Below are 14,991 nucleotides of genomic sequence, written 5' to 3'. Positions count from 1 at the left end.
ACACCAGTATCTACGGTTTTGGTTGACTAAAGTACTCTTCTCCGCCTGCAGAGAAGCTGTGCTCGGTGAAGCAGCTGCTTCATTTCACCCCAGAGGTTGCTGCATTTTGCTCACTGTAAAAATAATGCTTATTTAGGATACAATTTGTAAAGAGTTCTTCATACCCATTGAAATAAAAGTCCTGCCCAGCGCCCACCCACCCGCCCATTTTCTGAGAAAGAAAAAACATCTCTCTGTCACTCTGGCCCTTCCTTTTTGCTCTTTCTCATTCCGTTTCTCCCTTCAGTCTCCGTGTCTGTACAACTTCACCTCGTAGAATGCCTATGAGCACTCTTGAAAACACCACTCATCATCATAATGATAATGAGAATAGTGGCAATGTATTGAGCAATTCCTGTGTGCTTGGTTTTATTATAAGGTTTTTACATGGCATTGTCTCAATTGTTTTCACAACAGTCCTATAAAGTATAAAATATTATTATTCCCCTTGTATAGAGGAAACCAGCTGAGGTTCAGAGAGGTTAGACAGCAACTAAGCAGAAGAACAGCTGCACTGTGCCTGCTATGAATCCATTCATTCTTTGGATTGAAAGTAAGCATTCTCGTTCAGTACACGGCTACTAGTCACTTGAAGTAATAGACACTAATAAATATTAACCAATGTCCATATAGTAGTCAGAGTTTTTGTTCTAAAGTGCAAGTTGGATCATGACACTCTCCCACTTAAAATTATTCAGTTGACCCCATTTCCTTCAAAATAAAGTTCACTTTTGTTGTGTATCCTGTCTTCGTGGTCTGGTTCTAGCTTAGGATCTGGATTCCATCTCTCCTCATCCCTACCCCACTTAAGTCAGCCTTATTGCCAGGGCCTTTATATACTTCCTTTTTGTCTGTTTGCAATATATTCTTTCCCTACCTAGCCGGGATCCTACTCCTCTTGGAGTCTCAACTAGGACAATTCTACTTCTGGATGGCCTTCTTGACAGTCCCAGCCTCCCCCATTTGGTTCTCTCTTCATGCTCTTGTAATCCCAAGCTTGGACATCTCTTTATTTGCTTACTGGATTTTCCCCTCTTACTGCACAAAAAGATCCTGGGGGAAGGAGCAGCTCCTTCCTCATTATGTTCCCATCCACTAAGTGCCTGTCATTGAGTGACAATAAAAAAAATATGCTTGACAAATAAATAAACAGAGAACTAAGGCTGACCTTAAATAATACCCAGGGCCAAATTTAAGAGTTAACATATGTTAATGCTTATCCCTTCAAACTTATCTATAGGAAAATGATTTCTGTCTCCTTATAAGTCAGTGCATAGTGGTTGGTTTAGGGATGGCATGAGAACAAAACCTGGCAAAAGAACTGGGTGAATTTGGCTAGAACTGTTGGGAACTCTTGGGAAGAATAGTTCTATTCTTTCCGAGAGTTCTACAGAAAACTTTTTCTGTAAAGAACTAGGTTGTAAATACTTTTTGCTTTCTCAAGGGCAGTGAGCTGAAGAAATATAGATCTGGATCTGTTGATGTGCTCGAAATCAAAAAGCCTGGTCAAAAAGAAAAAACATATATAAAAATATGTATCAAAAAGAAAAAACATATATAAAAATATATATTTATAATATATGTATAATATATTGTATATTTATATATATAATGAATATACATATAAAATTGCCCAAGTCAATCTATGTTGGGGTTCTACAACTTTCTGCTGAAATAATCTTGACTAACACCCTGCTTTGGTTTATGCTTTCATAACTCTTACCTATTCCTAGCACTTCTGTCAATCATTAAATGTTTACCTGAGTTATTCTGAAATGTAAATGTGACCATGTCACTTCCCTTCTTAAAGTACCTCAGTGATTCCTCATGACTTTTCAATGACTGCTTTACTGTTGAATAGAACCCTGATCTGCCTATCCAGTCCCATTTAATGTTACCTCCTCATGGGCCGCAGTTCTAACTCTATGCTTGACATTCGCTATACATAACATAATGTTTCACTCCTCCAGGGCTTGGCAAATACACATTACTCTCTGTCTGAGTAGCATTCTTATCCAGCCTTGTGAACGTGTGTTCTTACATTACGACCCTGATGAAATGTCATCACTTCCCTATACCTCCACAGTTAGTTGCTTCATCTTTTTCTCTCATGGAAAACTTAAACCTGTTTCTTCTGGCATTCGTTGCACTGCATGGTAATTGTTTAATCTTTTGACTTTCTCTCTGCAGAACATTTGATCTTAGAGTTAGTTATGATGTCTTGTTCATCTTTATAAACATAATGTATAACATATTCTTGAAGTACAGTCAGTACTTAATAATTGTACAGAGAATGAATAAGTGAATGCATCAAGTGAAGTGCTGTTCTTTTTATTTTAGTATCAACATAAAGCAGGGGACAACTTTACAGAAAAAGGGAAGTTTTTCTGTAAAGGACTAGATAGTAAATACTTTTGGCTTGCAGGCCATATCATCTCTGTCACACTCTCAACTCAGCATTGAAGAGCAAAAGCACCGTGGACAATTAACAAAACAAATGGGTGCAGCTGTGCTCCAAGAAAACCTCATTTATAAATTGGGTAACAGGCTAGATTTGCCCCTGGGCTTTGGTTTGCCAGCCACTATTATAAGGGAAAGAGACAGTTTACAGTTCTAAAACCAAATGTAAATATCTTTTGAAAGAGAGGTTCCTGCATGAAATAGACAGGGGGTGCCTAGATTTTAGGATAATCGTGTTGAAGTCCCTATCTTTGAGATATAAAAGCTCTGATTTGCAACCTCTTTAAAATGACATTTAAAACTCTATGTTCCAAAAGTTCCATTACATTTTATTAAAATCTATCTGGTCACATAATCAATAAATGCTTATTGAAAACCTAATCATACTTTCTTATTTGAAGAAATGTAAAATAAAATGTTCAAATTTAACATTGAATATGCTCTCTGTGAATAGAAAATGTATTTCACTATAAAAGTCAGTGAATACCTAGGTTTCTTTTGGAGAAATACAGAGCACCTTTTATTTTCCTTTTTCAATCAAATGTCATTTTTCAAACTTTTTTTCCTTAAACTCTTTCCAAAACCCAATGAGAGCTCTCTAATGTAAAAGTATCGCGCTTAGAAAGGGTTCCGTTTTGTAGATAAAATAAGAAGAACAACTATTATAGTTTTATATTTTAAAAATCATTCAATAGTGGAATATTTGATGGTTTCCAATCGTGAGTCCTTCTAAGCATTGAACAGTTAGAAGCACTGAGCTTGGAAGGAGATGGAAAAACTCACATTGGAAGACTATACATGAGCAAACATATGGAAATCATTTAATTATTTGGAGGTCATCTTTTGGACAGTGTCTGTTGGGCCCAGCTGGAGCTTAATGCAAAAGCCCCAAAGCTCTAGCCGTACCCTCCATTCTCTTCAGTGTATTTCACCAAAAAGCCACACAAATCTGCATCCTAATTAGGTTAAGCTTTGGACTATATTTGCCCAAGTTAACAGGCACTTTTACGCAGATATGATATTGTCATGGCTGCATCCCTACATCCCATTTCTCTCTCTCTCTCTCTCTCTCTCTCTGTGTGTGTGTGTGTTTGTGTGTGTGTGTGTGCACATGTGTGAGTGTTTCTTAATGCCAAATTACACATATTTTGCTCTTGGTTTTGTTTTATTTCTATTTGTTCAGCTTGCTAGATACATGATGGAATTTTGGATGCTAGGTAGATACATGATGGAATTTTGGATGCTAGGTTTTATAAAAATATCATCAGATTCCAATGGTCTTTTGTAGGAAGTTTATAACCTACTTTTATTTTCTAAGTTTTAAAGAGACTTGGTATCAGTGCATGAAAGTACTTTGAAGGCTATACTGGCACATATACAGAAACATCATTTGAAAGAGTAGAATTCATAAAATATGGGCAATTTGGATCACAGAGTTAATCCACTTTTAAGGTCTCTAAGTTAAATGTCATTTTTCTGTAGTCCAGATAGAGATACCCTGTATCAGCCAGGGTTCCTTGGAGAACAAAAACCAAAGTATATATTGTATATACATGTACATACACACATTTATACATATCACATTATTTATATAATACGATAATGTTATATATAATGTAATAATATAATCTGTATGTATCTATATACTATATGTGAATGGAGATAGATAGATGGGTAGCTAGATAGACAGAAGAGATTTATTTTTTAAGAGATTGGTTTATGTGATTGTGAAATCTGGCAAGTCTGAAGCCCATAGGGCAGGCTGGGAACTCACGGCAAAGATCAAACCCAGACTGCTATTAGCATAATATGGCATCCAGATCAAGATATCACGGATGTGGTTATAACACACTTTGTTAAGACCTCAGAAAGATTCAAAGCAGTGCCTTTTAGACCCTTTTGACAAGACGAAAATGCTGTGGTTTTACCATACCCCCCTGATTCTTAGCTCAGGTAGAGAGCCTTTATTGCACAGAATTCTGGGCATGACTTTGGGACAATGGAATGAAGCGCAATAAAATTTTATAGAAAACCAATAAAATGGTTTTATTTTAAAGAGTTTCATCAGTGGAATTATCATTATCTTGAACTAAAATGAAAAAGAAGCATTTAGACCTTCAATCTCTTATTAGGAAAACTATTCATTGCAAACTCATGCCATGTCTCATGAAAAAGGAAGCACCACTCAGAGATCAGGTACAAGAGCAATAAACAACCACATATGGGAAGTAGAGTGGGCTCCAATCAAGGAAGTGGCTGTATGTGTTGGTCTTGATTTCAGAATCCTTATGGCACATTACCTGCAATGTACCTTCCATTTTCTCCCTTTTTGAATAAAAGAGTCTACGGTGGCTCTTCTGTCCCTGGCTTATAATGGTAACTCTATGTTAGGAGAAACAATGGGGGTAATTTGTCCCTTTACTTCCTTGTTTATAGGTCTTCGAATTGAGAGCAGCCACTCCTGAGGGGTCTTGTCGCCACCCGAACCTTGTCTTCAAGCCTGATGGTACAGCTGGGTGAGAATTTGGAAGTCTTGGAATAGGATGAGTACATTTTGCTCATGGGAGGAATATAAGTAATTTGTGACCAGGGCCAGACTATAGTGAATTAAAGACAGCCATTTATTCATTATGAGTCTCCTCCATAAAAGGTGGACTTTATTGTCTATCCTCTTTAATATGTGCTGGTCTGGTGATTGGTTCACCAAATGATGGCAATGGAAGTGACACTGTGCCATTCCCAGGACTAAGCCTGTTACATTCATGAGACCAAGCACATAAGCACTAGATGTTGGAGAGAACCTTCTGTCTAACAGGGTGGTTTTCTTTTAATCCTTCAGCTTCAGTGAGAGGAATGAACCTGGGGTTCTGTGAAGGAGGAAGATATGAGTTCTGCCCAGCAGTCTGATCAGAGATTCAACACATATTTATTGAAAAATCTACTGTGTTCCAGACACGTTTCTGAATAGTTGTTTAGCTCATGTTTGCATCAGACTGCCCCTATATCTTACATACAGTCAATATCTGCAAACCCAAAGTTAAAAACAATAGTAAAATATTCATATTAAAAGATTTGGAACTGATATTTATTCTGTTAACTGAACATGAAATTTGTTTTATGAGCTTGGCTTATAATATCATGGTGTAAAAACAGCCCAAGGTTACATAAAACCCAGGTTAGCAGTTAAAAAGGAATGCATAGCAATAATCAGAATATGAAAAATAGCAGAAATATTTACCACTATATACTTGAGGAAAATTCATCACAACCAACATGGGAAGCTTTCAATTGATAAGTTATAATACAAGAGATCATTTTATTCATGAAAAATAGAAAATTCTCAAAGTTTCAATTTAGTGGCTGTGTAGAAATCAATTCTCATCTAACATTGACAGTAGAATGTGCTTTGTGTTTGCTTCGCACAAAGTAAAGTAGTGTGAGGTTATAAAAAAGACAAAATATAGTTTGGCAAAAACTGAACAGGGGTAAAAGTGAGAACATAGAATAAAATTTTAGAATATTTGTCAATGATAGTATAAATATATTACCTAGTACTGTGCTAGGTATTTTACCTAAACTGTATTAATTTTCTCAATTATTTTCACAATTACTGTAAGCAAGTAAGCACTATTATTAACTTTATATTTGCAGATTAAAAAACTGAAGCATTAAACATCTTGTGATTTTCCCAAGTTGGTGTTTCAGTTGCTTATTGCTTTATCAACCAAGAAATGGAACAGTACCTCTGCTCACAAGATAAGCATAAATGTTAAAGACCCATGAAGAATTGTCTCCCAACAGCCTGAGCCATCACATGAGAGCACAGTTTGACTGCTCTCATGGAGAAACCACGTGGAAGGATCACGTGGAGAAGAAACATTTTGAAAACACATACAGAAGAAAAGACATCCAGCTATCTTAGCATCCCAGAGACCTGTAGAACTATTCAGCTGAGCTCACTGAAACCACAGAACCATGAGAGATGACAAAATGTTTGTTGTTTGAAGCAACTACATTTCAAAGTGCAATTTCACTAAAATATTGAGTAATGTTTCCTTGTATGAATTTACTACGTTTTTAAAAACCATCTTTTCCCTTTAGAAATTGAAAGCAACCTCGGAGAAGATGAAATGCATGACTTCAAAGATTCCGTGGTTTTTCAAATTCTAATTGTGCTTGAGCACTGAATGTAGTAAAGTAGAAAGAGTCCTAGACTGGAAGTTGAGAGATTTGGGTTCTATTTTCTACTCTGTCAAAAGTTATCTGATGACCTCAAGCAAGGAAGATTCACATTTTAGATTTAAGTTTTTAAGTTCAATGAGAAATTGAACTATAAAGTGAGAACTTTGGTCTCAATTGGAAGCTTTTCTAGAGCTAACATTTTATAACTCTAGATTTAAAGCACCTAGAACAGTATTTCTCAAAAAGATAGGGAGAATCTTCATTTTGTGGAAATACCTTTCTGACTTCTGGTGGATAAACCTCTCCCCTTAGCATTTAAACTCAGTTTTATCCCACCCTCATCACTATAAAATCACCCACTCGAAATGTTCTCAAACACCCGCAGGGAGCCTTATCATCCTGAGTTGAGAATCTAATTCTGAATTTCCACAAAGTCAGTTTTTTGAGAATATGTAAATGAGTTTGGAGATAACCAATTTTTTTAAAAAATTAAGTCTTCTAATCCAAGAACATATTATATCTTTCCATATATTTTGTTTTAATTTCTCTATGAAATTTTGAGTGATTTTCAAAATAGAGGTTATCCACATTTTCATGAACTTATTTCTAGGCATTCTATGTTTCTAAAAATATGGAGTTTTTAATTTCTTTTTTCAGTAGGTTCCAGCTGGTGTATAGAAATAAATTGGATTTTTTAATAATAATAATAAATTTAATCTATTACTTAGCTAATTTCTCTTTTTTTAATTTCTTAGGGTTTTCTCTTTTGACAAGTTTGTTGTTTTCTAGTAGACAGTTTAATTTAGTTCTTTCCAAGCTGATTATACTTTTTCTTTATCTTGTCTGTTACAATGACTGGGAGCCCCATTATGATGTTGAGATACTGAAATAACCTTGGCTTGCTCCTGAACTCAGTAGAATCAAATCTAATTTTTCATCATTAATATGATGTGAGATTTTTAAAAATGTGCTTTATCTGTTTGAGGAAGCTCCTTTCTATTCCTAATTTGCCAAAAATTTTTATGTAAAATAGGGTTTTGTCAAATGTGATTATTGAATTTGTAATTTTATTGTCTTGTTCTGTTAATTTGGTGGGCTGTATTGATTGATTTTTAAATGCCAAATCAAGTGAGATAAACCTTACTTGGTTATAATGTATTATCTTGTAAGTTGCTAGATTTAATTTACTAATATTTTGTTAAAATTAATTAAATTTTAACCTTTTGATATATATTAAATATTTTATGCAGCAGCATATGATCTTAGTCAATATTCTGTGTACAATTTGAAAATTATGCACATTTGCCAGTTAGTGAATTTAATATTTTGTAACTATCAAGTAGTTCTATTTGGTTGACAGTGTTATTCTAATTTTTGGTATAATTTTTGCTTCTATATATGTGCTTTTGCCTGTGTATTTTCTCAATTACTAAGAAAGTGCTAAAATCTCCAACTACGATTGTGCATTTGTCTTTATCTCCTTTTTGCACTGTCAGTTTTTGTTATAACAATTTTGACGTGTACATATTTAGAATTATTAGGTCTTCCTAAATCTGTTTTCTAGTGATTGGAGGAAAAAGTATTTCATGTGTTGGAACTCTCCTGTGAAAATATGGCCAGTGAATATTTTGAATGACAACCTTCTTGTTGCCCAGGGACTATAAAACACAACCATGCAACTGTAAGGGCCTTGGACTGATGATCTCTATACTATTTCATATCTTCACATCATCCTCTGAATTCACTATTGTGAAGACTAATAGTCCGCTGAAGCCCCCAAGCCAAGGATCTGTCTTTTGTAATGGATGACAGTCCTATTATATGTGTCACTTGCATTTAAAGTAGCATATCCTACTCAAGTGACATGCTAGAATATTCACTTTTCTTTAAATAAACTGATGAAGGAAGAAAGTGAATCCCTGTGATTTTGAGGAGAAACAAAAAGCGCAATTTACATCAACACTGAATTGGGAATTGAAGACAAGGAACTGAGGGAAAACAATGCAATCTCTGATCCCTGGAGGTATACAGTAGCTGAAATCCAATTTGGGAACTAAACTTGGTGCACTATGTAGACTGGGCACTATCACGGGACTAAAATTTCTGTCTGCTAGGTAAATAGCCATATGTATGAAGGATCAAAGTGATTGACTTAGACAAGGCTCCTTGAGAGCAGAGTCAATGTCCACTTGAACTAGCCATAAGAGTGATAATTTGAGCCTAGGCGCGGTGGCTCACGCCTGTAATCCCAGCACTTTGGGAGGCTGAGAAGGGTGGATCACGAGGTCAGGAAGGAGATCGAGACCATCCTGGCTAACATGGTGAAACCCCGTCTCTACTAAAAATACAAAAAATTAGCCGGGCATGGTCATGCACGCCTGTAGTCCCAGCTACTTGGAGGCTGAGGCAGGAGAATGGCGTGAACCTGGGAGGCGGAGCTTGCAGTGAGCCGAGATCACGCGCCACTGCACTCCAGCCTGGGCGACAAAGTGAGACTCCGTCTCAAAAAAAAAAAAAAAAAAAAAAAAAAGTGATAATTTGTTGCAACACAGAGTTATTGAGAGTCCGAGCTAAATACGAGGGCATAAATGAGAGTATGACAAATCAAACCAAGTGAAATTTTGACATCGAGACCAAAAAGGGTGGTTGAATCTTTGCATGCCAGTCCAACCCCAAGGGTTCATTAATTGACCTAAATATTCTTGACCTGCAGACCTGTAGGTCCATCAAAAGTGGGTTAGTTATTGCGAAGGGTATAAACCATATACATACAACGTACTGGTTGCTGAAAACATCTACCATTTTTTTTAAAGCGTAAATTGTATGGTATGTATTTTTTTTTTCTCTAAAGATAATGAATTTGACCCTTTCAACTTTGTGAATGGGGTGTGGGAGATTTTATTGTTTTCGTGTACTCCCAGGAAGGGTGCATAGGTACAGACCATTACTTTAAAGAAAATAACACACCTGATATTTAGAAGATGGTGCAAGACCTTCTTTTGTTTTCCCTCCAAGTCACCTTTCAGTCCATATAATGTCCTCTTTTGATGGGTATCCAGATGTCTCTCTTTTTGGGTCTTCCCTCCCTCTTTTTAATTTTTTTATTATACTTTAAATTCTGGGATAAATGTGCAGAACATGCAGGTTTGTTACATAGGTATATACGTGCCATTGTGGTTTGCTGTACCCATCAAACCATCATCTACATTAAGTATTTCTCCTAATGCTATCCCTCCTCTAAGCCCCCACCCCCCCAAAAAGGCCCCAGTGTGTGACGTTCCCCTCCCTGTGTCCATGTGTTCTCACTGTTCAACTCCTACTTACGAGTGAGAAAATGTGGTGTTTGGTTTTCTGTTCCTGTGTTAGTTTTGCTGAGAATGCTGGTTTCCAGCTTCATCTGTGTCTCTGCAAAGGACATGAGCTCATTCTTTTTCATGTATTCCATGGTGTATATGTGCCACATTTTCTTTATTCAGTTTGTCATTTATGGAATTAGGGTTGGTTCCAAGTCTTTGCTATTGTGAATAGCACTACAATAAACATACATGTTCATATGTCTTTATAGTAGAATGATTTATAATCCTTTGGGTATATACCCAGTAATGGAATTGCTGGGTCAAATGGTATTTCTGGTTCTGGATCCTTGAGGAATTGCCACACTGTCTTTCACAATGGTTGAACTAATTTACACCCCCACCAACAGTGTAAAAACTTTCCTATTTCTCCACATCCTCTCCAGCATCTGTTGTTTCCTGACTTTTTAATGATCGCCATTCTAACTGGCATGAGATGGTATCTCATTGTGGTTTTGATTCGCATTTCTCTAACGACCAGTGATGATTAGCTTTTTTCCATTTGTTTGTTGTCTGCATAAATGTCTTCTTTTGAGAAGTGTCTGTTCATATCCTTCGCCCAATTTCTGATGGGGTTGTCTGTTTTTCTCTTGTAAATTTGTTTATGTTCTTTGTAGATTCTGGATATTAGCCTTTGTCAGATGGATAGATTGCAAGTTTTTTCTCCCATTCTGTAGGTTGCCTGTTCACTCTGATGATAGTTTCTTTTACTGTGCAGAAGCCCTTTACTTTAATTGGATTCCATTTGTCAATTTCGGCTTATGTTACCATTGCTTTTTGTGTTTTAGTCATGAAGTCTTTGCCCATGCCTATATCCTGAATGGTATTGCCTAGGTTTTCTTCCAGGGTTTTTATGGTTTTAGGTCTAACATTTAAGTCTTTAATCCATCTTGAGTTACTTTTTGTATAAGGTGTAAGGAAGGGGTCCAGTTTCTGATTTCTGCATTTGGCTAGCCAGTTTTCCCAACACCATTTATTAAATAGGGAATCCTTTCCCCATTTCTTATTTATGTCAGTTTTCTCAAAGATCAGATAGTTCTAGAGATGTGGCATTATTTCTGAGGCCTCTGTTTTGTTCCATTGGTCTATATGTCTGTTTTGGCACCAGTATTGCGCTGTTTTGGTTACTGTAGCCTTGTAGTGTAGTTTGAAGTCAGGTAACGTAATGCCTCCAGCTTTGTTCTTTTTGCTTAGAATTGGCTTGGCAATATGGACTCTTTTCTGGTTCCATATGAAATTTAAAGTAGTTTTTTTCTAATTCTGTGAAGAAAGTCAGTGGTAGCTTGATGGGGATAGCACTGAACCTGTGAATTACTGTGGGCAGTATGGCAATTTTCATCATATTGATTATTCCTGTAAATGAGCATGGAATATTTTTGCATTTGTTTGTGTCCTCTCATTTCCTTGAGCAGTGGTTTATAGTTCTCCTTGAAGAGTTTCTTCACATCCCTTGTAAGTTGTATTCCTACGTATTTGATTCTCTTTGTAGCAATTGTGAATGAGAGTCCACTCATGATTTGGATCTCTGTTTGTCTGTTCTTGGTGTATAGGAATGCTTGTGATTTTTGCACATTGATGTTGTATCCTGAGAATTTGTTGAAGCTGCTTATCAGCTCAAGGAGATTTTGGGCTGAGATGATGGGGTTTTCTAAATGCACAATCATGTCATCTGCAAACAGAGACAATTTGACTTCCTCTCTTCCTGTTTGAATACCCTTTATTTCTTTCTCATGTCTGATTGCCCTGGCCAAGAACTTCCAATACTATGTTGAACAGGAGTAGAGAGAGAGGGCATCCTTGTCTTCTGCCAGTTTTCAAATGGAATGCTTCCAGCTTTTGCCCATTCAGTGTAATATTGACTGTGGGTTTGTCATAAATAGTTCTTATTATTTTGAGATATGTTCCATCATTACCTAGTTTATTGAGAATTTTTAGCATGAAGGGGTGGAGAATTTTATCAAAGGCCTTCTCTGCATTTATTGAGATAATCTTGTGGTTTTTGTCATTGGTTCTGTTTATGTGATGGATTACATTTATTGATCTGTGTATGTTGAACCAGCCTTGCATCTCAGGGATAAAGCCTACTTTATCATGGTGGATAAGCTTTTGGATGTGCTGCTGGATTTGGTTTGCCAGTATTTTATTGAGGATTTTCACATCTATATTCGTCAGAGATATTGGCATGAAATATTCTTTTTTTGCCATGTCTCTGCCAGGTTTTGGTATCAAGACAATACTGGCCTCATTGAGTTAGGGAGGAGTCCCTCTTTACCTATTGTTTGGAATCGTTTCAGAAGGAATGGTACCAGCTCCTCTTTGTTCATCTGGTAGAATTTGGCTGTGAATCTGTCTGGTCCTGGGCTTCTTTTTGTTGGTAGGCTATTAATTATTGCTTCAATTTCAAAATTTGTTATTGGTCTGTTCAGGGATTCGACTTCTTCCTGGTTTAGTCTTGGGAGGTTGTATGTGTCCAGGAATTTATCCATTTCTTCTAGATTTTCTAGTTTATTTGTGTAGAGGTGTTTATAGTATTCTCTGATGGTAGTTTGTATTTCTGTGGTATCGGTGGTGACATTTTTTATTACATCTATTTGATTCTTCTCCTTTTCTTCTTTATTAGTCTGGCTAGCGGTTTATCTATTTTGTTAATTTTTTCAAAAAACCAGTTTCCGGATTCATTGATTTTTTGAGGGGTTTTTCTTGTCTCTATCACCTTCAGTTCTGCTCTGGTCTTCGTTATTTCTTGTCTTCTGCTAGCTTTTGAATTTGTTTGCTCTTGCTTCTCTAGTTCTTTTAATTGTGATGTTAGGGTGTCGATTTTAGATCTTTCTTGCTTTCTCCCGTGGGCATTTAGTGCTATAAATTTTCTTCTAAACACTGCTTTAGCTGTGTCCCTGAGATTCTGCTATGTTGTGTCTTTGTTCTCATTGCTTTAGAATAACTTCTTCATTTCTGCCCTAAATTTGTTATTTATCCAGTAGTCATTCAGAAGCAGGTTGTTCAGTTTCCATGTAGTCATGCAGTTTTGAGTGAGTTTCTTAATCCTGAGTTCTAATTTGTTTGCACTGTGGTCTGAGAGACTGTTTGTTATGATTTCCATTCTTCTGCGTTTGCTGAGGAATGTTTTACTTCCAATTGTGTGATTTATTTTAGAATAAGTGTGATGTGGTGCTGAGAATAATGTATATTCTGTTGATTTTGGTTGGAGAGTTCTGTAGATGACTATTAGGTTCACTAGGTCTGGAGCTGAGTTCAAGTCCTGAATATCCTTGTTAATTTTCTGTCTTGTTGATCTGTCTAATATTGACAGTGGGGTGTTAAAGTCTCCCACTATTATTGTGTGGCAGTCTAAGTGTCTTTGTAGGTCTCTAAGAACTTGCTTTATGAATATAGGTACTTCTGTATTGGGTGAATAGATATTTAGAATAGATAGGTCTTCTTGTTGCATTGATCCCTTTAACATTATGTAATACCCTTCTTTTTCTTCTTTGATTTTTGTTGGTTTTTAAAGTCTGTTTTATCAGAGATTAGGATTGTAACTCCTGCTTTTCTTTGCTTTCCGTTTGCTTGGTAAATATTCCTCCATCCCTTTATTTTGAGCCTATGTGTGTGTTTGAATGTGAGATGGGTCTCCTGAATACAGCCCGCTGCCAGGTCTTGACTCTTTATTCAATTTGCTAGTCTGTGTCTTTTAGTTGGGGCATTTAGCCTGTTTACATTTAAGGTTAATATTGTTATGTATGAATTTTATACTGTCATCATGATGCTGGCTGGTTATTTTGGCCATTAGTTGATGCAGTTTCTTCATAGTGTTGATGGCCTTTGCAATTTGGTATGTTTTTGCAGTGGCTGGTACTGGTTTTTTCTTTCCATGTTTAGTACTTCCTTCAGGAGCTCTTGTAAGACAGGCCGGCTGGTGACAAAATCTCTCAGCATTTGCTTGTCTGTAAAGAATTTTATTTCTCCTTCTCCTATAAAGCTTAGTTTGGCTGGATATGAAATTCTGGGTTGAAGATTCTTTTCTTTAAGAATGCTAAATATCGGCCCCCACTCTCTTCTGGCTTGTAGGGTTTCTGCATTGAGATCCACTGTTAGTCTGATGGGCTTCCCTTTGTGGGTAACCTGACCTTTCTCTCTGGCTGCTCTTAATTTTTTTCCTTCATTTCAACCTTGGTAAATCTGAATATTATATGTCTTGGGGTTGCTCTTCTTGAGGAGTGTCTTTGTGGTGTTCTCTGTATTTCCTGAATTTGAATGTCGGCCTGTCTTACTACGTTGGGGTAGTTCTCCTGCATAATATCCTGAAGGTTATTTTCCAATTTGGTTCCATTTTTCCTGTCACTTTCAGGCACACCAATCAAATGTAGTTTGGTCTTTTCACATACTCTTGTATTTCTTGGAGGCTGTGTTCATTCACTTTTATTCTTTTTCTCTAACCTTGTCTTCATGCTTTATTAAATTAAGTTGATCTTCAATCTCTGATTGATTCTTCCACTTGATCAATTCTGCTGTTGATACTTGTGTATGCTTCACGAAGTTCTTGTGCTGTGTTTTTCAGCTCCCTCAGGTCATTTCTCTAAATTGTTCTTCTCTAAACTGGTTACTTTAGATAGCAATTCCACTGACCTTTTTTCAAGGTTCTTAGCTTCCTTGCATTGGGTTAGAACATGCTCCTTTAGCTCAGAGCAGTTTGTTATCACCTACGTTCTGAAGCCTACTTCTGTCAATTTTTCAAAGTCATTATCTGTCCAGTTTTATTCCCTTGCTGGTGGGGAGTTGTGGTTCTTTGGAGGAGAAGAGGCTTTCTTGATTTTGGAATTTTCAGCCTTTTTGTGCTGATTTCCCCTCATCTTCATGGATTTATCTACCTTTGTCTTTGATGTTAGTAACCTATGGTTGGAGTTTTTGTGTGGATGTCCTTTTTTGTTGATGTTGATGTTGATGTTATTCTTTCTCA

General features: G+C 36.5%; 1 long non-coding RNA gene across 1 annotated transcript; it reads left to right on the top strand.

The window, feature by feature from the left end:
* Positions 1-514: 514 nt before the first annotated feature.
* Positions 515-5,525, top strand: LOC126959958 (uncharacterized). The gene is made up of 3 exons (XR_007727684.1): positions 515-592; positions 4,936-5,015; positions 5,339-5,525. It is a non-coding gene; the product is annotated as an uncharacterized LOC126959958 (long non-coding RNA).
* The last annotated feature ends 9,466 nt before the right edge of the window (positions 5,526-14,991 follow it).

This window comes from Macaca thibetana, chromosome 7 (assembly GCF_024542745.1).
Source record: "Macaca thibetana thibetana isolate TM-01 chromosome 7, ASM2454274v1, whole genome shotgun sequence".
Classification (NCBI taxonomy): Eukaryota; Metazoa; Chordata; class Mammalia; order Primates; family Cercopithecidae; genus Macaca; species Macaca thibetana.
Note: the sequence above shows the minus strand (reverse complement) of the source record. Positions and strands in the feature narration are given on the sequence as shown.